Raw genomic sequence first — 25387 nt, 5'->3', positions numbered from 1 at the left:
CGATTATGTACGTTTCTGACATTGAAATAAGGTTATGAAATCCGAAATCAGACTCAACAATCGAGGGAGCTTAAAGATGCTATTTGTGTAGACGATATGAAATCGAACGATATATTCTCATTCTCAAACATCTGCGTCCTTAAGGAAGGCCAAGAACTCGGCAGTCGTTTTTGTGCTTACTGAACGCCCCTTTTGATTTCTTACCCTTCGCTACAAAAACTGCATTTCTTACTCTCCGTGTGGGTGTGAGAGAGAGAGAGAGAGAGAAAGAGAGAAATAACATTTTGGTCTCAACTAAGGTAAAGTATTATGCAGGACTACGCTATGCCAGATGCTAAGACAGTTCAAGTTATGCTATGTTTCGCATAACTATGCTAGGATTGACAACGCTGCTAATGTGACTGCAGGTGCATTATCTTTCTTATCAAATACTCTCTCTTTCTTATCAAGCACTTTTTTAAGAATGGATCGCTGCTTGACGTGACAGTGATTTTATCATATGAGTAATTTTTCGTTCATTTATGCTATGCTAGGATTATTATTTTTGTCACTACGAATCGTTTCTTGAGTTTAAAATTATATCTAATAATGAACTGCAATATAACAAAATCCCTGAACACATAATTTGTACAGCGGGGGACACTTCTAAATGGTACACCTTAGCCGTAAATCTCCATATGGCTGTACCATTTAGAAGTGTCCCCCGCTGTACATACAGTAGGGCTATTTGTTAGTTAGCATGTTGAAATTCACATCAATTATTAGCCCACGTAAAAAGAGTACAAAAGAGTACTTCACTGAAAAAAGAGAGAGTACAAAAGTACATGCCTTGAAAAAGAGTACATGTACTCTTAAAAGAGTACGTCTGGTAACCCTACCCCTCGGGCCACCCGCCTTCACCCTCCCTGACTCGGTTAGATGGCATTCGTGCTTTTTAGTAGTCCCCTAACACAGATTGGTTTGTATTTTTTGTACTGTACTTCTTGTCCACAGGAATCAGTATAAATACGTAAATCGTAAAGGAATTGTAATTTTTCGACAATTAATTCTGATGATCCCCTTGAATTTTAACTATACCAAGTGAAAAATGTATACGTCGCCTGGCGGAAATCATTAAATAGACAACAAGAAGGTAAGTAGCGAAAGAATTATATTTCACTAAGCATTTCGAGCAGTATAAAAACAATACGTTTATAATAATAATTAAAATAGCATGTGCAATGCCGCCCGGAGCATTACTTCTGAAAGAAACACTGATTTCGAGTGGCACGCCAGAAGTAAAACTGCACGCAGTATTATTATAACCTGTCATAAAAATGGTAATGTACGCCTCTTTGGGCAAGGCAGTGATATTATGTCAGTACATAGTATTGCCGAGCGAGCGTCAACGAGTGAAGGCGGATTAGAGCCCCGCAGGGCACGTTGTTTTCTGTCTTTCCGTCTTGGGAACTGTAACTGCAGTAACCGGTTCAAATGAATTGGTTATTGTCACTGCCTTGCCTAAAGTAAAGACTTGCCCGCATCTTTTCCCCATGGAAGCATCCCCTCGCATGCTCTGACTCAGATAGTATTGGTGCGAGAAGGTTCTAGAACACAGGTCCTCCATATAGGTTAATAGATGTTTTTTTTCGGTACCTAAGTAAAATATTTAATTCACATAGTACTGCCGAGCGAGCGCTAGCAAGTGAAGGCGGGTTGGAGCCCCGCAGGGCACGTTGATTTCTGTCTATTACAGATAAATGGGAAGAGGAACTTGTGTTCTAGAACCCTGCCTATTGGCGCTTTTTAGTGACCACGTAGTACAGGCTGATTTGTATTTTTTGCACTGAAGCTTTTACATCATACATCCGGCCCCGTATATATATACGGAAATCATAAAAGAATAACTGTAATTTTTCAACAATTACTTCCGACGCTCCCTCTGAATTTCATCTATGCCATGTGACGTATTTCAAATCGCCTAGCGCAAATCATTTAAGAGACAATAAAAAGAAAATTATTAAAAGAATCTATTTTTCAGCAATTATTTCGAATGGTGAGCCAAAAGTAAACCTGCGTTATTTTATGTATAGAGATAAAAAGTAGAAATCTAGCATCCCACATGCCTTTATAAAATTTGTAAACACAAACTTGTACGACAATAGTATACATAAGAACCCCCTGATCTATGTTTCTTCTGTGTTCTATTATCACTTCTACATGAAATACCATAGATTTTCTACATAGTGCAATAGTAAGAAGTATCTATGTGCACACGACATGCGATATGCGTTAACCCCCCCCCCCCACACACACACACACATACACACACATAGATACAGTACAAGGGCAATACACATGCAGATATAAAGTACAGGTACGTTCTTTTTTATTTTCGTATCAGTCAATAAGTAAATAAAAGTCGCTTTGTTACCCCCTTTGGGAACTGATGCAGCTTCATGTATACTATATTCACTTGTACAAACAATAAAACTAAATTATTTTATGTAATCGTTATACTTACCGACTTCGAAGTCTTCTTTTAGGCTATAAGTGTTGTGTTTGGTAATTAAATTCAACTGATTATTTCCATAAGTTCCAATATATGTTCTTCAGTTGAAGGAATATTACAAGCAATACACTCTGCCTAAATACAGCTCAAATTCAACATAGCGCGCAAGGAATGCTGGTAGTTTTGATAAACAAATGACGGTTGATGTAGCGATGCTAATTTGCAATCTCAGATGTCTATGGGATGTCACACAGGATAGGCCTATCGTAAATTTCAAATTTTTAACAAATATATTTCTTTGATGCTGCTATAATTAGTATAATGTTTGGTGATAATGCTACTACGATACTCTCGCGAGAGAATTTATTCAACATTCGATAAAATATTCTGGAAATACGTAATTCTAAAATATTGCATGAAAATACTTCATTTAAGTTACAGGACAATGTAACAAAAACATTTCCATACAAAATTAATAGGCGTTTTAAAAATATTTCTTATATTACGATCGAATTTATTTTTAAAATATTCGAAATATTTTAAAAATTATATTTCATATGTTTTATTGTAACAATAGAAAAGATTGTAAATGACATGTTGCAAAACATTTTATTCTGTTCATAGGCCTATTCTGTTTTCTTTATCATGTATGTAAAACATTTTTAGTGTTCCTTCGAAAACATTTTCTCTCTCAACTAGGGGTAAAAAGTGCGATGTACGGCGTCTCCCCAGTTCCTAAAAAAAATTACAATGGGCAAAGATACGCAGGAAGAATGGCGTGACGTCCTCCGCAACCTACCGTCCCCCCACCTTTTCAGATTCACTTTTACCCCTGCTCTCAACATTGGAAACATATTACATTACATTCAACACAATATTTCTATTACAATTTGTGAAAATTTTCCTTACATTATTTTCCTATTACCGTTCTAAAAATGCACATCCTGTCAGTGGCGTATTTACGATTTCGTTTCGTGGAGGGTATCTTTGCTAACTTTATTCCTGGAAATGTGAAAATTGTGCAGGATATTTCATTTACTTTAATATAGTAAAACAATTTTTTTTGGGGAGGAGGGTCTTAAGCCCGGAAAGCTTATTTAACGCCACTGCTTCCTGTATGTTATTAAATGTTCTTCAAACACATTTTAAAAAATATTTCCGATAAATATTTGGGATACTTCTCAGATATAACAAGAAATATGTTTTCTCCAGTAACGGAAGAGTATATTCTGAAAATGTAAAAATGTTTCTATAATAGACCTATATCAGAAAATGTTCACTAAAGACACAAAATATCTTCCAAAACACAATTGAAAACATTTTCTATTCATTTTTAATGTTTTCTTTTACGTTTTAAAGTTTTATATTCAAAATTCGATAAAATATTCTGGAAATAGTACTAAAATATCATACGAAAATATTTAATTTAAGTTGTAGAAGAAGATTACCAAAATACTTTTGTAAAAATTAAGTAAACCTTTTTAAAACATTTCTGAAAAATAATTCTTAACATTATATTACGAAATAATTTATTTTTAAAATATTCTAAATGTTTTTAAAGTATATATTTAATACGTTTTCTCGTAAAAATAGAAAATATTGCAAATAACGTATTAGAAAACATTTTTTAAATATGTGGAGGAATATATTTCCTTTCATTGTTTCCCGTATGATATATGGAAAACATTTTTCGTATAATTTCAAAAATATTTCCCTTCTCAACAGTAAAAACATATTAAATTAGATCCAAAACAATATTTGTAATATATTTTGTGAATATTTTCCTGGATTTACTTTCCGGCATGCATTCTCAAAATGTACTCCCGGTAATTTCTGAAATGTTTTACAAACATTTTTGGGAAAATATTTTCGGGAAATGTTCGGAATACATTGGGGGAACCAGGATGGAAATCTCCAGAGAAGGAAAACCTTTTGGAAACCAAGGAAAATATTTTCTTTTGATTGAGGAAATATTCCTTGCTGTGTGGGATGCTCCCACTAAAGGTACATATGCGTACTCTCAGCGAGAATCGAACTCAGGTTGGAACTCGAACTCGTATCATATTGCTCCCTCACCGAGAATCGAACCATTACTCCATGTGAGTAATAAAGGTAGATGTATTAACCAGAATTATACTGGATTTAATTTATCGGTGTTTAATGTTACTTTTCGCAGTGGTGCCCCCCCTATGCCCATGACGATCCCCCCAATTGTCTATCCGTAGGTGTTCTTCCATGAGAAAAAATCATTTCGATTAATTTTTACACCCTTTCAAACATATTTATACAGATTTTTATCCGCCCCCCCCAAATATTTCAATGACGCAGTTTGCGTCATAGCTCCCCTCTGTGGGTACCCCTGCTTTCCGGTACCGTGGACAAAGTATATGAAAGAAATGAAGAAAATTCTCTGAGGCTTATAGCTTTGGAATTGAAGTAAAATAATAATGTGTAAGAAGTGTTATGCGAGAGAGAAACAGTTGTCTGCTTTGATTGAAAATTAGTGTTCCTTTCTGGGTACTGTAACGATATTTTAAAAAAATAGTTATATTGTTGTAGCATATGTTCTTGCCTGCAGAAGAATTGTACATGTATTGTTTTGCTATCGTGAGAAGTACACTGCTTGTATTATAGGGAGCTAGCTTGTTTACCAGCAGGGGCTGAGGTAAAGGGGGAAAAATTCAACAATTTTTCTGCCTGACTCTTGCAATACTCTTTTTCCCTCCTTCTATAAGTCAGCGTTGCCAGGGTTAAAAAATTGTCAGAAGAATGTCATTCTGAAAAGTTACTGTGAGTTGGTTATTTGTTGTGTGCTGTTGTGGTTGCGATTTTGTTGTTTATTATTCATTTGACAATGGCTTCACAGCGTAAGAGAGTGCAAACTATATACAGAGAAGCTAGAGCAGTAATAAGGAAGGCCATAGTGCAGTGCGACGAAGAAGCGAGGGAGAAAAAACTGAAGCATTTGTTATCACAGCCTAATTTGCGTGTGTCTACGTATACAGGGATCTTCGATAGGGATTGCACAATTGCATAAACTCTTTGAATTAAGTGAGTATTAGCTGAATTTTTTTGACAACGCACTGGCAACCCTGCCCAGGACCGTCGAGTGACCGTTTCTTGATGATGGGGTGGGGAACCTGTCAATCAAATCTGAATTCCTCAGCCTCGCATTATAGACAGCTCCCTATAATACTCTTCACACACAGACACACGAACATACATACGTGCCTTTGTAGATGATGTAATCTGAACGTAAAAGCGTTGAGCTATGTGTAATATAAATTAAGTTTGTTGATAGATAAGATTTACTGAAGATGATATTTTGATACACCTATCGAATAATATGGGAAAAAGGAAATGAGTCAATGTTATAACGTTGTTTTAGATGTGGGACTGAATGAGGATGTGGAAATTAGCAGGGTTCTAGTCACTTTGAAAAGCTTACACGTTTCTTGAGAAATTTCATCATAATAAATTCTTTTTATCTTGGATTTCATATATGTTGTACCTTTTTGTAATTGTTCGTATTGCTTCGCGATTGCGTTTACCTTTAGTGTATATGGGATTTATGAATTTTTTGTTCGTGTGTTTCCTGGATATCGTATTTTTGCTGAGCACCTTTAGGTTTTAATTCGTTGCATCAAGAGAGTGTGTGTGAAAGGAGAAGAAGAAGAAGAATGCAATGTCATAGCGTTTGTGACCACGAACAAGTAGTAACATATTTCGTTTGTGAGATCTGCTCTTATCATAATCTAAACTGTGATACATTCATTCATAGAGAAGTACGACGACTTTACGAATAACGTACATATGTTAGTGATACTTATTTATTTGAATACAAATAAAAACATTACAATGGTACTGAGGTGACCAAAGTGACATAAAAAGTAAAATAAAAATGATTAACTGTGCCTCAGACACAGACACTGTGCTCCATTGTATCCTTGCAAGCATTAGGTAAGATTTCTGCACTCTAATAAATACTAATCAACCCAGAAACTGTGCCACACTGTACCCTTGCAAGTGTTAATTAAGATTTGTGCATTCTAATAAATACTAATCAGCTTCAAGAATTGATTGCTGTCTTCGATTTTCTTTAATAGTGTACTCCAGAACAAAATTGTATAAAAACGTGAACATATCTCCTTGTTACAGACCATTCTCATAGTACGTAAACGAAAATTTATTACTTTGAGATTCATTTAAACATATCTTAATTAGTCTAAGTAACTTTTTCGGTATTTCAAATTCTTTAACAATATTATATAATGTTTCCGTCATAATTGAGTCGTAAACCTTTCTCAAGTTAAATAATTGATATGCCTGTATATTGCATTAACACTTCTTTTCAAGTATTACTTTGTTGAATTTAGTTGTAAAATTAATGTAATAAATCTTTGTACCTATGATGAGCAAATTCTCTCATTTCATTCTCCGTTGGCTTGCTTAGTTGCAAATATCATTATTTATGCAATTCAGCTTATTCTTATAACGCAATTAAACTTAATATTATTTCGTTTCTATGTAATCAAAGAAATGGCCTTTGTTCGTGCGATTTGTTAAGACATCACGTTCTAATAATATGCTCAAGAGAATTTATGAGCTTGAAATTCTTTTCAATCCTTTGTGATTCTGTTTAGTTTTGTGTCTCACGCAGGAGAGTGCTTCATTATATCCTCAGAGAGTTAAGAGGTATCCTGTGAATTCTCAAGACAATGAGAACAAGCTGATTTAGTAACCCTACAGATAGATTACGTCTTCGAGAGAGAACATACTATCTTCAAGACAGAGACTTGTCCTCTAGCTCTATTCTCTTTTAAATATATAATCGAATTAAAGACGGCATCGACAATGAATTTTTTAACCAAACATAATGCACCATCATTAGTATCTTTACAAAATTAAAGGACTTAAAATTAATAAAACATATCGTATTGTAAACTGCAAAATAATTATAACAGTATATGGAAAGAAGGTTTTGTGACATTTGAAGCAGGACGAAAAGTGATTCTACCAGGACGCTCTACTGAAAAAGTAGAAGCTGGTCATGGTGCATTATTATCATATTGGAGAAGTGGAAACGTATGTTTAATATACAAAGGAATAAAGATTAATTTAAGTGGAAATATCATACACGATATTGAATTCACTGAGTTGGTCACATCGTAAGTGTATGGACATGTACAGTAAGGAACACTTCTGGATGGTACACCCATATGGAGATATGCGGCAAGAGTGTTCTACCAGTTGAGTCCGAAACATTTGGCTGGAAGTATTGCAACCGAATTAGCTTTAGAGGAAAGTGGGTGGCATAATCGCCAGGCAGTAAAACTTCCCGTACACTTTGGAGAAATTCCCACTACCGTCTACAGTATTTCTCCAAAATATAATGAATCTTACAAGGAGAAGGCAGACTTCACTAAGTGAGCTTCGGGGTATTTTTTTCGAGGAGGTAGTGCACATATAAAGAGTTAATTTTACAAACTTCGACAGCGCAGTGGCCAAAAAAAGCGAGAAAAACCGTCTTAAAGTTTTTTACTTGCCGCATATATCATAACTTATCAAGTGACGGCGTGGCAGAGTGAGAAGAACCTGAGACTCAAGTGCAAAGGGTCCCGGGATTGATTCGCATTCGAGTCAAACTTTTATTTTTGTTTCAATCAATAAAGTAGCCATTAGCAAATATAAGTAAAATATTAATTCACCATATGTTAATAATATAATTAAACAATTGAAATTTTTAATCACTTTTAAAATCTTTCAATATTCCATGTTAACTAGGAGCATAATTTAATCTCTTCCGTAAATATTATTGTTACCGCAGTTGTTCTGTAAAAATGTTCTTGAAGCTTCGTGTCTACATTTGTTGAAAGTGTGTGAATTACAAAGGAAATGAGGGGGAAATCTTTGGTTATAGCAACATCCAGTATTAACAAAGGGGATTTCCCCCTCAAGTTCTTTGCAATTCGCACACTGTCAACAGATGTAGACACGAAACATCAAGAACATTTATTAGACAACGGTTGTCGTAACGATAATATAGCTCCTGATATCAGTATATTTACGTAATAGATAAATTTTTGTTGCTAGTTAACATGGAACATTGAAAGATTTTACAAGTGATTGTTTTAATACATATACATGTCTATTGTTTTAATACATTATAAACATATTATGAAGTAATATTTTACTTATAGTAACAAATGGCTACTTTAATGATTGAAGCAAAAAACGAAAACATAAGTTTCACTTGAATGGGAATCGAACCCGGAACCAATTGCGTTTGAGTCTCAAGTCCTTTTCACCCTGCCACGCCGCCACTTGATAAGTTTGCGCGTTTTACGATATATGTGGCGAGTAGAAAATTTTAAGTCTGTTTTTCTCGGTTATTTTTGGCCATTGCGCTCTCCCAGTTTGTAATATTAACTCTTTAAAAGTGCACTACCACCTCACAAAAATGGACCCAAAATTCACTTACCAAAGTCTGCCTTCTCCTTGTTAGACGTGTAGTTCTTATGCCAAATACACTACTTGATATTAGTCCTATTCGTGAAGATAAACTGCAACAACAAATGAAAGTCCAATTTTGTTGCTGCTGGAAAGAACACTTTCAGTCGTTTGATCTGAAATGACCTTGTAGAACCTGAATAAATATGCTGTCGCGTGAGAGGGGTAGGAAAAGCGAATGCCCCCCTTCAGTATGAAATCATATACTATTAATCAAATTTTTAGCGAGAGTGTGCCCATTGGTATAGCGCTTTTATGATTTGAAATTTTGCTCCAAATCCATCTTGTGTCATAGCTGACGACATTAGAGAACGAGAGATGCAAATGTGACGAAAGAGATACAGTCACATGTGCAAATTTACAATTTGAGATAAAATGATCGAATAGTATTCATATTGTGTCTAAAATTTTGATTTTGTAATTAGACATGTAAAAGCTCACCCGAACCTGAGAACATCCCACTATCAATTGTTCAATTCAAATGAAGAACTCACTTGATAGCATCAGATGATTACGGAGTGGGAGATACATCTTAAGATATGGAAAAAAAGAACGAAAACATTCAACTTCCCTGGATGGCGTTCGATCCATGAAACTCACGATTACCAAACAACGACTCCACTCACTCATCTACGGAGCCACAGTTAAAAATAGGTAGTCATACGTCGGATACGAAACGTTGTTACTTACAAAACGTTATTGTAAGGCGAAAAGTAGAGAAATTCGCCGTCTCTAGATTTTTTCCCTGGCACTAACTTAATTACTGTTGTCCCAGCCTGGGAAGATATTTTCCACCACTCTAGAAATTTTCATAACAAATTTCATACATTTATAGCAACACAAAACATTTATCCATGGCTGTTCGGCATAAATATACTTAAAAAAATAATTACTTCCAATTCTATTAATTCCAGTACCAAGCAAAGAAACATACTGGATATGAAATTCTATGTAGGCAATAGTCTTGCAGAAAATATCTAAATTCAATTTTTCTATTTTTAACAGAGGGGAGCATACACGCAGGTTGAGCCCATGAGATTTTTTTGTGGAGAAGGAGACAGAAATTTACATTGAGAATGGCAAAATCACATGTTCAATTATGCCATAATTTTAGTTTTATGAACACCAAATGCGAAAGAAGACGAATGTGTTCTCTTTGGCTGGAAATAATAAAATTTTGGCTGAAGGTGGAAGTGAACAGAAACTGATGATGTTTAGGAACAGTAGATACTACAAAGCAGTGGCGTTGCCAGGAGGTCTGGAAACTCCGATATTTGCATAAGTTGTTAAAATAAGACCTATGAGTAGAAACATACCGAAGAGACCTCGAGTGGAGGACGAGGTTTAAGTTGCGGTAGCACCTTCGAAACTGGCACAAACACATGGATTCAAATGAATAAGCGCATGCAGAAGATGTGCACCTTGTCTCAAAAAGGTTGAGCGCATTCTTTATTGCTGTTTCGAGGCAAACATGTTCTAAGTCCAACTTCGGATATTTTCGGAAAAAAGTAAACCAGGTTCGAACCTTAAAACCAATCTTTAAGATCGGGAAAATTTATAGATGTGTGTTTTAGCTTTTAAATGTAACAAGACTTGTTACCAATTATATGAAAAAGCAACATTGATGGAAATACTTAATGATACAATATTTCGAAACTTTGTATCAATGTCAGCACATGCTTGTTTATCATTTAGCTCTCCATACGTAATGGAATATTTAGATACGTAAACGAATCTTTCCATATCTAAAAGAATGTTGAAAGTAAAGACGTAGAACATAAGCCTCGTCTTAGTACTAAAACAAAAGTTAAAGTAGAGCAAAAATAACGTTAGCAGTGAATATGAATGTCATAATTATCTAGAGAGCCGCTATACATCGCTAGGGCATCTTCCGAAGAGTGCTTGTTTTAGCTCAGCGGTAAGCCGATGGATATCAAATTGTAAGGTTATGAGTTCGAGTCCCATTTGAGTAAATGCTTATTATATAATTCTATTTTCCGTAATGAATGAGAAATTATATAAAATAATTACATTAAAATACATTAGTTGCATATATAACATAATCATTGCAGAACAGTAATTTTTATGGTTAAAATATAACATTTGAGGTATATGTTCACAGTATGTCAGTATAATATATGAGAATGTTAAACAGAAATTAAGAAAATCGTTTAATAGCAATAAGTAAATTTTGTAGTGTATATCCAGATATTTGTCATATTGAGGTTACTTCTCAACATTCATATTACAGCATGTCATTTGTGTTTTTAAAAAATTATCCGAGGCATAAAAATAGGGTACAAACAGGGAATCCAAAATCTGGAACAAATTCATGAACCCTATAGGTAACGTGAGCAGACTGGAATTGTCCTTATGGAGCATGCCTCAGCAGAAAGTCTTTATATAGATTTTCAATTCAATACCTGATAAATAGTTTTGCAATGTGGAAGTTGTGATGCCTTGGGTCGTTCTCTCGCTCACTCTGTATTTATATATAATGACAAAAGTGGATGTATGTGTGTGTTTCAACATAATTCTGATATTTCTAGAGGAATTTTAACTATATTGTTTACAGACTGGAAAAGAGTACTGTCGAGATACATATCAAAAATGAAATAATAAAGGATCGATATTAGTAACGAATCCATAGTTTCGAGGTCGCTTAGCAAAATAGTGCTACTTTCAATTCAAGTACAATTAAGCTTCCACTAGCACCCAGGGTGATTACGTAGCGATATGAAAATATAAAAATCAACCGATATTAGAGTCGAATCGTACGTTTTCACCACCGCTAACAGTGCCGGATTTCCCATTAGTCTAACTAGGCCCGTGCCCAGAGGGTAACATTTGAAGAGCGCAAAGTTTAAAAACTAAATAATATATTTTTTCGTATGAAAAAGATAAAAAATGAAGAGCAAATATACTATTTCATGAACAATCGTCTTTTAATATTATATGTTTCTAAAAATAATTCAGAACATTTTTCCCATTTGTTATTTATAGATACGTAGTCGTAGTTGTAGCATCTAGTGAGTGGTATTTAGCTATAATAAATTCTCTAATTAAGCATATTCGAATTAAGTTTTATTTTTAAGTTAGAGATGAAGGGGTGGAGAAATATGTAGTTATTGGGGGCGCCGAGAGCAAAAATGCATAGGGACACCGAGCTTCTAAATGCAGCACTGGTCTCTATATTAATTAGTAGAAATTTTAATGCCTTTTACACCAAATTTAGTCCTAACGGTAGTAGTATTCGTTTGCTGCCCTAGAAGAAGTGAAAGGGGCTGATAACAAACTTATATAAAAAGACCGACATTAGTATCGAATCCATAATTTTGGAGGTCGCTTAGATAAGGAGTGGCACTCCAGATGCCATGGAAGTTAAGCCCCCATTAAAACCCTAAAGCATTGTGCGAAATTGTGACATGTAGATGTAATTGAAAATGACAAACGTTAGTGGCGAATCCATATCTTTCGGGGCCCCCAAGTTCACTGGGAGCAATTCTGGTGATCTTTAAGTTTAAGTTCAATTTCCAGTAGGAATGGGATCCTCTAGAACATCTAATAAGGAAAGTCGAAGGGAGTAGCATATACAATGATTCCGATATTAGAGTCCATAGTTTTGTTATCACCTAGATAAATAGCAACACTGAACGAACATGTCAGCTGGATTTTGAATTTACAGGGGCAGCATCGAAGGCATTGCTCGCACAGCTCTAAGTATTTTAATGTTTCTGTAAAAATGAGTATTCAAGCGAAACTGTGGAATGTCTGGGCCAACTATTACAAAACTTTGTTGACAAATTACTTTCAGTGTAAGAAGAAAATATTGTAGTAGTATGAAGTAATGGAAGTTGGGAGGTGTGACATGTAAAAATAATATAAAACGACCGACCTTAGTGTTTTATGCATGACCCAATGGTGTTTACATCCAAATTCATCTCCCATCTTCACAGGATGATGGCCTGGGAGAACTAAAATAAAATCTCGAAAATTGCTGAAATATTTGTCGAATTCATAGTTTTCGTGTATGAGAAAGCGCTTCTAATAACTTGGAAAGTAGTTTGTACCCACTTCAAGATGTGCTATTTAATCATATCAATTTCTTACTTTGAGAAGAAATGACCATTTCAACTATTATATTAAGCCAACCTTCGCAATCGATGAAAAAATTGTGTGGATGTGTGTTTCGTTTTTAAATGAAATAAGACATGTTAAAATCAATGACGGAATGGATCAATGAGCGGTTGGTATGTGGGTGAAATGGGTCATGGGTTGCGAGTGGGTCAGTGGATCGTGGGTCAAAAGGACGTGACATACTGCGAAACACCACTCACCGTGACTCACACTGACCTACCGACCCATTCTGTTCAGTGTATTGTACACGGCATCTTCTGAACACTGGTGAACTACGTTTTATTTCAAGTTCTCCATTATTGTTCTTTTTTCATTTTTTTCTAATGAAAAAAGTTCAGGCACTTTTGGATTTTGATATTTGGAATTGTAAGAATGCCAATAGCAATAGGAGTTCGATTTTGAGATGCAGGCAGTGAGCTTTTAAAGGAGCTAACTCATGAAAGAATATTTTTGAATCACTTGAAATATATGAATAATTATATAAAAATTGAAAGTAACAATGTCTGCGTGACAATCACGGTCAAATTGCAAAGTCGAATGAAATGACGTTTGGTATATAATCAGTGCCCAATTCCAACTGGGAAGTTATCATAAGCGTGTCACTTTCATTATCATACATATCCTTAGGGGGAGTAGGAGTCCGAATTTTTGTGAAAAAATATGTATCTCACAAGCCACTTAAGTTAGAGAGCTGAAACTCAGTATATAACTCTTTATTTAAAATAAACAGAACGTGTCCTAATATTTTTTAATATTTTCATTTAAGAGCGGGCGGGGATCATTTTCTATATATTGGAAATTGGTAGTGAGTTGATTTCTAAAAATAATCGAAAATGATTGATATTATTTGAGAAAGAAATTGAGAAATGAAAACAGCAGTTTTTCGCATTTTATACCCACTGCTTTCTATTATAATAATTGCCGAAGCTGGTGTTTAAGATATCGAGCGTTCAGAGCATAAGGAAATCAAGCCATAAGTTGTTGGGAAAATTGTCATAAAATTTGTGTTCCAAGCTTAATTACATGGGCATTTTTAAATAGTACGGCATGCTTAATTATATGGAAAGCTTGGTTTTCTTTTTTTACGTTGGTTTACTTTATCTTGATTTGAGACTAAAATTTCTTACTATTTTCTACTGAAATGCATCTGTAAGCCAACAAAGAAATAGATATATACGATAAAATTAAATTAATCTTAATTCGGAAGATGAGAAACAATTTACCATTGTACATCGTAAGGATTAGATCCACCGCTTTGTAACAGAGCGGTGCTTGAGCGATTGACAAAAGATTTTCAAACTGCGATAAGTGATAATTTCAGTCTTGTTTCATTACAAGTGTAACCTCTTTAGTCAATGGAGAGGAGGACGTGGATCATGGGTCAGAGTTGAAGACGGTGGGTTTCGGTGAGTCCGAGTTGGTCATAATGGTTCAGAGTGGTTCATAGTTGGTGCTGGACCAAAGTGGTCACGATGTGTGGTGGGTCAGATTGGGCCAATGGGTCATTTGGGTGGTGGGTGATAGTGGGTCATGGTGAGTCGTGGATCAAATTTGCATTGACCCACATCATCTTTGGTTAAAATAGTACTGAAGAGAAGAGGCACCGCGATGGCTCAGTGGTACAGCGTTCGCCTCCGGTGCTTTGGATCATTGGTCCGATCCCAGCTCGCACCGTGTGGATTTTGTTGTGGACAACCACCCTGCTCGTGGGTATTCTTGGGGTTCTCTCGTTTCTTCCCCTTTCGTCATTCCACCATTTCATTCACTTCTCATCATCACCGTCTCCTTTAGCCTAACCGACATAATCGTGGGACGTAAAACTGTAAGATTTCATTTCAAAAAGAGCCTGAACTTCTCTTTCCATTAGAACCAAATGAAAAAAAGAAGAAAAATGGAGGTCTCTGAAGTATAACGTAGACAAACATACCAGTGTTGAGAAAATTTTATCTAAAAGGCACTGAGCAGAATGGGTCGGTGGGTCAATGGGCCAGTGTTAGTCACGGTGATTGGTTTTTCGCAATGGATCATGTCTAGCTGACCCATGATTCACTGACCCACTCACAAATCGTGACCCACCTACCCACTCAATCTCTGATTTTACCGTGTAGTATATAATTAAAGGACAGAACATACATCTGCAAAATATTTTCTCGATTCCCAAGGCTGGCTTCATACATATACTATTTGAGATGGTAATTTCTTCTTAAGGTGAGAAATTGCTACGATTAAAAAGCCCATCTTGAAGGGGGTAAAAACTACATTCCAAAGTTATTAGAGACGCTTTCGGGGCCCAGAAAACTATCAATTCGGCAATAATTTAAGTAAGATTTTACATTTTATTGGTCATATCTCCGAGCCCCTCATCTTGGGAGGATGGGGTGATTTTAGATGTAACGCCATTGAGTGCCTCACTATTCATCTCAACGACCCAGTAAAAAATGGATAACACTCTATGATCTGTCTTTTTACACTATTTTTACATGTTACTTCTCCAACTTCCATGTCTTGGGATATCTGACTTCCACAATATTTTGTTCTCAGATTGAAAGTAATATGTCACGTCCCCCGTCAAACCCGTTATAGACGAACAAATATTCCATCATATATTGTATCAAATATTTCATCAAACTGGAATTTGAACGTGTACGATACCAAGTTGAATTCAATTATTGGGTTGCTTACAGCATTTGATACAACTGTTCTAAAATAGGACTTGTTCTATTTCCATCCAACATATAATCAAAGAAACAAATGAAGATCGCTGTGCGATGGCAATATAAATGAATAATACGTGGACATGTTAAGCAGTTGAAATTCTTTTGATGCATACTAGCAGTATCTTGTTTTGTAAAACTATAAAATTAAAGCATATTAAGGCTAAGTACATCAGGTGGCCTCCCGAACTTTGTGTAGATTAAGAATATTCCGTAAATTAAGAAACATTTTTCTTTCAATTTTGTTGCTTTGTTTCCTGACGTTCTGGTATATTACGTATTATTATGGTGCATGCTCATATAATTGTGTACCGAATGATAATATGCGTGCATCTGATACGTTTGGAATGAATTGCGTGCTATCATATTATATGTAACTATTACCTTACAAAATTTGTTCGTAGTGTGTTGGGAATTGTTTCTTAGGGAAGAAGTTGCACTCATGGGTGCAGATTCACTTTACAACGACTTTCCTTGCAGTATTAATACGCGTTGGATATAAACCATAAAAAAAATACTGTAAAAAACATAACTTGCGTTAGTCGTGCTTTAAATGCTAGGATGGTGTTTAACCGAGTCAAGGTAGGAGCACAAGAGAGTACCCGCAAGATGGAAGGGCGTAAGTGACAGATATGAGCGCGTAAATAAGGATAGTACGAAAAACGCTTGGTGTTGGATTGAATAACATATGTTAGAGAACGTGTAATTGTTTCGCAGGTAAATGTTTAGCAGAAGGGGTCCAGAAATATATAAAAATGCAAAATTTACATAAAATGCAGAAGCAATTACTAACCTAACATACCCTAACCAAATCTAACCTAACTTAAACTAAACAAATCTGAATTAACCTAAGCTAATGTATTGTTAATAGAAATAAGCGAAATTGTACAGTGTTATTTTCGAAAATTATGTTGGATCCCTGCACTAATGTAGAATAAACTCACCTAATGTGAACAAGAAAAACGAAATTGTAACATTTTTTAAAGAAAAATAGCTGGACCTTTTCTGCTAAGCATATTCAGTTTCGCATTTCTGAATTACGTTACTGATTTCCTACACATAAATAATCCTTCAGAATTTAATAGCGTACAGAATCCTCTTTCTCATTTTAGCTATAAAACTCTCGTTTTTATGACGAACTATTTATTATTAATCAGTGCATCAAAGTTACAGAAGTATGAAAAACTAACTGAATTAAACGAAATTTTAGCATCAGACTTACAAATACAATATAAGTCAATACGTATGTAGTGAACAAGAAAATGCATGAAAACAAGAATTATTTGGAATTAGCAATAAGGGAGGAAAATGAGACAGAAGTAATTGTCGGTAGTCTTTCTATTCATTTCTATGGCCTTGTTCATTATAGCTATTCGACAACGTAAACAGCACAACTACACACGTACGTTCAAGTAATCTAGGAATTATATATATATATATATATATATATATATATATATATATATATATATATATATATATATATATATATATATATATAACAAATGAGCAAGATATTCATCCTCAAGTTTGATCGTATATAATGGTTGGAAAAGTTTTAGCCAAGTTATTTGACAAAATTACCACCAAAGAAAAGTTTGATACATTTGATCGGAAACTATGGCAGTGTCTAATTGGCTTCAGGTGAAAGTTGTTTCAGACATTCCGGAGTTTCGCTGGAATATACACTTATTCATTCATTTAAATATTTAGAGCGGTCTGAGCAACGCTTTTGATGTTCTCCTGTAAATCCAAAATCCCGGTGACATAGTCGGCCATACTAAAGCATGGCATTAAATGCCATTGCGATTGTAATAGCTTGACAAACCCAAACTATGGACTTGACACTAACTTCAGTCACTTCAAAGATTTTATTTTTCATCCTCTATCGCCCGTTATGACGATGGGGTTTGAATTGATTGAGTTTATTTTGAGTTTAACGTCCCGTTAAGCAGTAAGGCTATATGAGACGTAGACCTACTAACTAACGTAGAATCCTAACTACATATGCTCTCGTTGAAGCCCCAACCGGGTCTTCCACGAAAAAGCGTGCACGCTATACGCTTAACTACCAAGGAGCTTTACGATGCGAGTTGAATTTGGACTTTAACGATATTGAAGTTGTAATTATTAATATCTGCAACCACGAGAACTATGAATTCGACACTAATATCGATCTATTGTAATATATATATACAAGAGAAAGAGAAAGAGAGCGCATCCACATGCAAAAGAATTGCAGATATTGAACTGAAATCTTTTGGAAAGAAATCCTATTCTGGCTTCTATCTAAACTATAAATAAGTCTCCTACACAGGACTTCATGTTCGTAGCTTTCCTCTTTACATGGTTTTGGTGTTTGTAATTTTTTTGTCTATAACCAAGATTCGAATTTGTATAATAATTTCTGTTTATACCCGCTAATTGTCTTTACCTCTAAAGAACATAAATCACTTGCTGTAATGAGGAAATTAAGAAGTATCCTCCGTATGACAAATAGCTGCAAATAAATACATTATATAATTTATTTATTGCTATGATATAATTCTCTGAATTTTTACTTAACATTCAAATATAGAATACCAACGTGCTGTGTTCGAACTAACACAATAATCACTGTTCTGCAATAAAAATATGTTATACGTATATATAACTGATGTATTTTAATTTTATTATTTTATGTAATTTTTATGCATCCCGAAAAATAGAATTTCATAAAAAAAGCGTTGACTCAGATGGGAATCGAACTCAACCTTACGATTTGAAATCCAACGGCTTAACGCTGAGCTAACACAAGCACTCTTCGGAAGATGCCCTAGCGATGTATAGAGGGTCTCTAGATAATTATGACATTCATATCCACTGCAAACGCTGTTTTTGTTCTACTTTGACTTTTATTTTAGCACTCAGGCGAGACTTATGTTCCATGTGTTATCTTTCAGTATTCTTTTACATATGGAAAGATTCGTTTACGTATCTAAATGTTCCATTACGTATGGAAAGCTAAATGACAAACAAGCATGTGCTGACATTAATACAAAGTTTAGAAATGTTGTATTATAAAGTATTTCACTCAATGTTGCCTTTTTATACAATTGGTAAAAAGTCTTATTATATTTAAAAGAAGAAAAACACATCTTCAAACTTTTTCCTGAGTTCAAAGGTTGGCTTTGAGGTTTGAACCTGGTTTACTTTTTTCCGAAGATACCCGAAGTGCGGCTTTGGAAATTTTTACATCGAATCATCAATAAAGAATGCGCTCAACCTTTTTGAGAAAATTGTACGCTACATAGGGACTTAGAGATCGACCGCGAGAGTGAATTAGTTGTCGCGATGATAAAAAATCGAGTTAGTTTTAACATCGATGTTCAGCGCAAGTATCGCTGTGGCTCGTGTTCTCTTTGGCTCTCCCTGAACCACTGTACGGAATGAGGTCTTCATTTTTTTTTAGAATTTCGTCTGCAGAGGATTGTGTGTGTGTCTCTACTCGAGAGGTTTTGCTGCACTATTAAATTAGGTCATGGAGGACATATTACTAGAACTATTGAGGTATGTTCCAGCAATATGGAATAAGAATCACAAACAATATCGAAATAGACACGTTTTAAATAGAGAATGGAAGAAAATAGCAAGAGAAATGTTACTGTCATTCAAGTTATTCATTTTTTTTTAAAGTATACTGTAGATTATTAATATATAAAGCAGCGGCTATTACAGGGATGGGGCTTTCGGTCTGAAGTCCGTAATTTGTAAAATTTCTAAATAAAAACTGTTAATTATATCTATGCTTAAAAACTCCAATCCCCCAATATTTCCGAGATTAATAAAGAAGGGTTTCTTCTAAATTCGTTAGTGATATAAGGTAAAAAATACCTGTAAAACAGGCACATATGCATAGTGAGGAAATGTCGCATAATGGAATTGCAGTGACGAAACAACATTCGCTGAGGTTAATCTCGGGGCCGCGGTGGCTCAGTGGTAGAACGTTCACCTCTGCTACACGGGGTCCCTGCTTCGATCCCCCTCGCAGTAAGTAAACGTTTTGGTGGACAAACGCGGCCCCATGAGCTTCCTCGGAGTAATCCCGTTTCCTCCCACTTTTTCATTCCATCATTTCATTCATTTGTTATTATAGATGTCTCATTTTGCCTAGCCGTGGGACGTAAAACTGAAAGATTTATTTTATTATCAAATTTCAGAGATCTTATTTCTTTTCAACAATCTGTAGCAATTTTATCCACAAATGATCCCAAGACTTTTGACAGAATTAGTCACAAACAAGTTTGAACTAAATACGGAATTTTATATATTTTCATTTCTCTTATCAAAGGAGTATATTCGAAACGAATTACAACGTTGAAGCTAAATGTTGCATTAGATGCTCCCATCTCAGTTTATAATGGCATTCTACAAGGGGACACAATGTTTAGTATTTTATTCAGTTTATCTTCTGCATTGCAAACCCATTTAAATCCGTGTGTTTGTGCCAGTATCGAGGGTGCGACCGCGACTTACAATTCGACCTCGATGCGAGGTCACTTCGGTGTGTTTCTACTCATAGGCCTTATTTATAAACTTATACAAACGTCGGAGGGTACAGACCTCCTGGCTACGCCATTGCTTTCTAGTATCAATTCTTCCTAAATATCATCAGTTTCCGTTCACTTCCAACTTCGGCCATAATTTTATTGTTTCAAGCCAAAAAGAACACATTCGTTTTCCTTCGCATTTGGCGTTGTTAAAAGTAAAATTATGGTATAATTGAACGTGCGATTATGCCATTCTCAAAGTAAAATTCTGTACCCTCCTCCGGAAAACAAATCTCATTGGCGCAACCTGCGTATATGCTCCTCTCTTTTCCAATTGAAAAATTAAATTTTGATATTTTCTGCAGGACTATTGGCGATATAGAATTTCTTATCCAGCATTTTTGTTTACTTGGTACTGGAATTAATAGAATTGGAAGTAATTGCTTTGTATAAGTATAATTATGCAGAACAACCATGGATAAAGGTCTTGTCTTGCTATAAATGTATGAACTTTGTTATGAAAGTTTCTAGAGGGGTGGAAAATATTCTTCCCAGGCTGGGACAACAGAAATTAAGTTAGCGTCAGGGGAAAAAACTATAGACGGCGAATTTCCCTACTTTCCCCCTTCCAATAATGTTTTGTAAGTAAGAACGTTTCGTGTCTGACGTATGACTACCTATTGTCCTCTGTGGCTCCGTAGATGAGTGAGTGGAGTCGTTGTTTGGTAATCGTGAGCTTCATGGATCGAATCCAATCCAGGGCAGTTGAATTATTTTCGTTCTTTGTTTCCGTTAATTTAAGATGTTTCTCACTCTCCGTAACCATCTGATGCTCTCAACTCAGTTCTCCACTTCAATGGAACAATTGGTAGTGGGATGCTCTCAGGTTCGTGTGAGCTTTTACATTTCTACTTACAAAGTCAAAAATTTCGACAAAATATGGATGCTATCCAATCATTTTGTCTCATATTTAAATTTGCACATGGCTGTATCTCTCTTTCATCAGATTTGCATCTCTCGCTCTCCATTGTGATCAATTATTACATAAGACGGCTTCGGAGGGGAACTTCAAATTATAAAAGCGCCTTACCAATGGGCTCACTCTCATTAAGCATTTAGTTAAATGTATGTTTTCACTCTGACGGAAAGGGGATTCGTTCTTCCCACCCTCCAGATATGACAGAATACTTATTCAGGCTTTGCAAAGTCGTTTCAGATCAAATGACTGAAAGAATGTTCATTCCAACAGCAACATGATTTAGTTTTCATATTTTGTATTCATACTTTATCTTTACGAATAGGACAAATATCAAGTAATATTTTTGACAAAAGAACTACACGTCTGAGATTCATCCGATTTTGGAAAAATGATGCATTATACCATAGTGGGAAGTTCGCCGAGATGTACGGGAAATTTCGGTGACCTTGCGATTATTCCACCCGCCTTCCTTTAAAGCTAATTCGGTTGCATTACTTCCCGGGAAATGCTTCGGACTCAATTGGTGGAGCATTTTTGCCAGAAATCACCATATTGCTGTACCATCCAGAAGTATCCCTTACTGTTCAAATAAGATAAAAATGATTATCGTCTTTTTCATTCTCCCTCTTACCCTCTTCAGTTGTGCTCAGACTAACATGTGTGTCTATAGTGACATTATTATGTGCTGCTCAACTATTGGAGTAACATGTCCATGAGTGTTTTTACATCAACTATGGCAACTAAGAAAGAGTGTTTGTTGTTAAATGTTCAATATGGATAGTTCAATGAAAACAAAATTAATTTGTATTATATTGGATAGTGATACATTTGAACCAGTGGTACCTATTGGTAAAGAACTTGTGTTTGGCGTGAAGTTAAATTTGTTGGAATGGGAGAAACTAGTATATTTGACCCGTGTGTTTCGGACTAATTAAATTCTAAAGTGGAAATTACATCTATAAATTCTCTTGGACGAAATAACGAACTGATAGTACGAAAATTAATGGGTGAAAAATTAGTGGTGTTAGAGAAGGAAGGAATATTTCATGCTCTTCGAGACAGTGGGTACTTAAATTCAAGTCAATGATTTCATTTCTTGGAAGTATTATCGTGTATTGAACATGCTGTGAAAAACAGTAAAGCTTGCAGTGATGTGGTATGTGATCATTAAAAACTAAGTACAGAGACTATTCGCAATCATGTAGAATCGCAATGTTTTGCATGTACTGGACTTGAGTGAATTCATACATGTGTGGATGAACAAAATATTATTAATGCAATGAGCATTAGTGTTTCGAATGTGTCTCCTGCTTGAAAGAAGGATGATTCTGTAAACATTGATGTAGAAAGTTTAAAATTGGAAATGAAAGTATTATGTAAACAAAAAATCATAGAAGCAATCAGAGATGAATTATTTGACAGAGTCAAAACATACCCATGATGGGGGAAAACTTATACTTAATCTTTGGAGGGTATCGATGATATGGATATGCATTGATAAAAAGGAAAATAATATTCTTCGGTGTAGTGATTTTAGGGAAATGATATATTTTATGACGTAAATTGAGTGAACCAGAGCATGTAAAGGTTGCCTCACTGACTGAAAATAATATGAATTATGAAGTTTACTATTTCTTTAGTGAAATGAAACACACAAAGAAAATTATTTTAGTTCCACAAAGAAGAAGAATGATAAAACATTTCTTAGTCTAGTGACATTAGTCAATGTGATATATATATTTTATACATTTCTGAAAATGTATAATTCATTACTGCAGTAATATTCTACGTTTTATAAAAAAAATAATATTTGAATTCATTATTTAAAAAATGTTTTTCACTGTAATGATTTTAGTTAGAGTGGGATATTTTATACTTTTCTGAAAATGTATCATTAATTAGTTCAGTAATATCTTACGATTGATAAAAATTATCTGAATTTATTATTAGTAGTATCAAATTTTTTAACTATATGCTTTTCTTGAATTTGAAAAACTGAAAGATTTAAATTAATTAATTGAATGAAATGTTTATTACGCTTACACCATTATCATACTTTACTATTGATGTTCATCATTGAAAAAATACACCCCATACCTTTTGATTCGTTTGTGTTGATTTGTGTTTTAACGTCCTATACAACAGAGATGCTGTATGATACTTAGTTCTAATAATAATAATTAATGTGGAATCCAAACCACTGGTGTTCTCGGCAAAAATTGAACCCTGGGTCACCTACGTTAAAGGAAAGTTTGCTGACTGCTTAGCCACGAGGAAGATCTCGTTTAACTTTTGTGTAAGGAGACTCAGTGGTAGATCACTTTGCATACTTCTATCGATACGGCATGATAGCAAAAAAGAAAAAGGATGTAACCAATGAAAATCTATTTTGAAGAGAGAGATAAAAAACTAATCGATTTCGAATTGATACTATGTGTGTGTGTATGTTTCCCGAATTCATGTTCGTTTGTTATTGTCTCTACATATTTATACAAGTTATACAGGATGTTGTAAGTCAATGCTGTTGAATAGTAATAGCAGAACCGCGCTTATTCCCTATACACTAAGGTACACGTATAATTACTGAAAGTGAGTGATTATGAAAGAATTGATGAAATAAAACATCTGCAAGGAAACAGGAGAATCTTAAGAAAACACACGAACACGATACTGCCATTCATGAATAAGACATTATCGTAAGTTGCTATTCAGATATGAGAGTACTTTGTAAGCCCGGGACCAAGATGATGAGACGTTTCAGAATATATCATATTTTATTTACAAATGTGAATGATGATGGAGACATAAGGAATACATAGACACACATAGTAACTAATGGAGACATAAGGAAGTGTTAATTCCGAAATAGATACTTTCTTTAATTTACAGATGGAATGTAAAAATGAATTCATTTTTTCTTTTCAAATTCTGAAGGTTCTACATTTGTGTGTCTTTAGGATGATCAATTGATAAGTTTGTGGTGTTAGACATAAACTAAATACTATCAATTTATGTAAACTTTTGCAGCCAGAGAAAACGACGAAAAAAATTATGAAGCTTCATATCCCATATTCATCTTGTTAATACTTACAACGAGGGGCCTGAACAGGAATTCATTTCGAGGGAGGTGTCCACACTAGACAAAATTTACAGATAAGTCGGATTGTCGAGTAATGGGTGTCAGGCCTTGGATACACCTTTTCACCACAGCAAACGAAGAACAGGAATGAGCATGAAATCAACTTTGTTTTACTAATGCATTACTGTAAGGAATAATCCTCTAAGGAAACTTCCATTACTATGTTCAACTTCATACAACAATAAATTTTTATATCGAGACAACCTCAAATGTTGTGTACGGACTCGGGTTCAATCCCAGCTCTCATCAAGTGAACTTGTGATGTGCGAGCATCGTGTGTGCGTGAGTAACGTTTATATTTCTGTTCCATGGAATTTCAATACTTAACATAAAACATGCTATGAGTTTTTTCTTAACGTCTTATTGGCAGACTCACAGAATAGGGTATTTCTTGTTTTAAATGCTTCTTTTGATATTCCTACTCTATCTTTGTTTTTAAATCACGTTCACATTTTTGTCTTATCTAATAACTACCGGGATATGAAAGTAGAAACAAAATATACAAATGGAGTGGATTGAAAGACTTTCTAAGCAAGCCTCAAAATACTACTAAGAACTAGTATAGTCACCGAAAAGAGAAACTTCTTGGCACGTAAATACATAAGACAATCAAAAAGTACATTTTCAAATTCGATACAATACACTAACATCCGAGACTCGTGAACAACACTAATTCACCCAAGTTTTAGATCTCAAACATTGTTTTAATGTTACCTGAGTCATATATAAAAACTATAAATTGATAACGTAATTGTATGAACAAAATGGAAGGAAGTTATCAAGGTTTAAAGATACACTAATCACAACGTGATACACTCCAATAATAAATGCAGAACCGTCTGTATATTCTATCACACCTTTCATGCACTTCTACTAAAGAAAAAGGAT

This window comes from Thermobia domestica, chromosome 18 (genome assembly GCF_964235325.1).
Source record: "Thermobia domestica chromosome 18, izTheDome1.hap1.1, whole genome shotgun sequence".
Lineage (NCBI taxonomy): Eukaryota > Metazoa > Arthropoda > Insecta > Zygentoma > Lepismatidae > Thermobia > Thermobia domestica.
The sequence above is the reverse complement of the archived record's forward strand: the minus strand, read 5'-3'. Positions refer to the sequence as shown.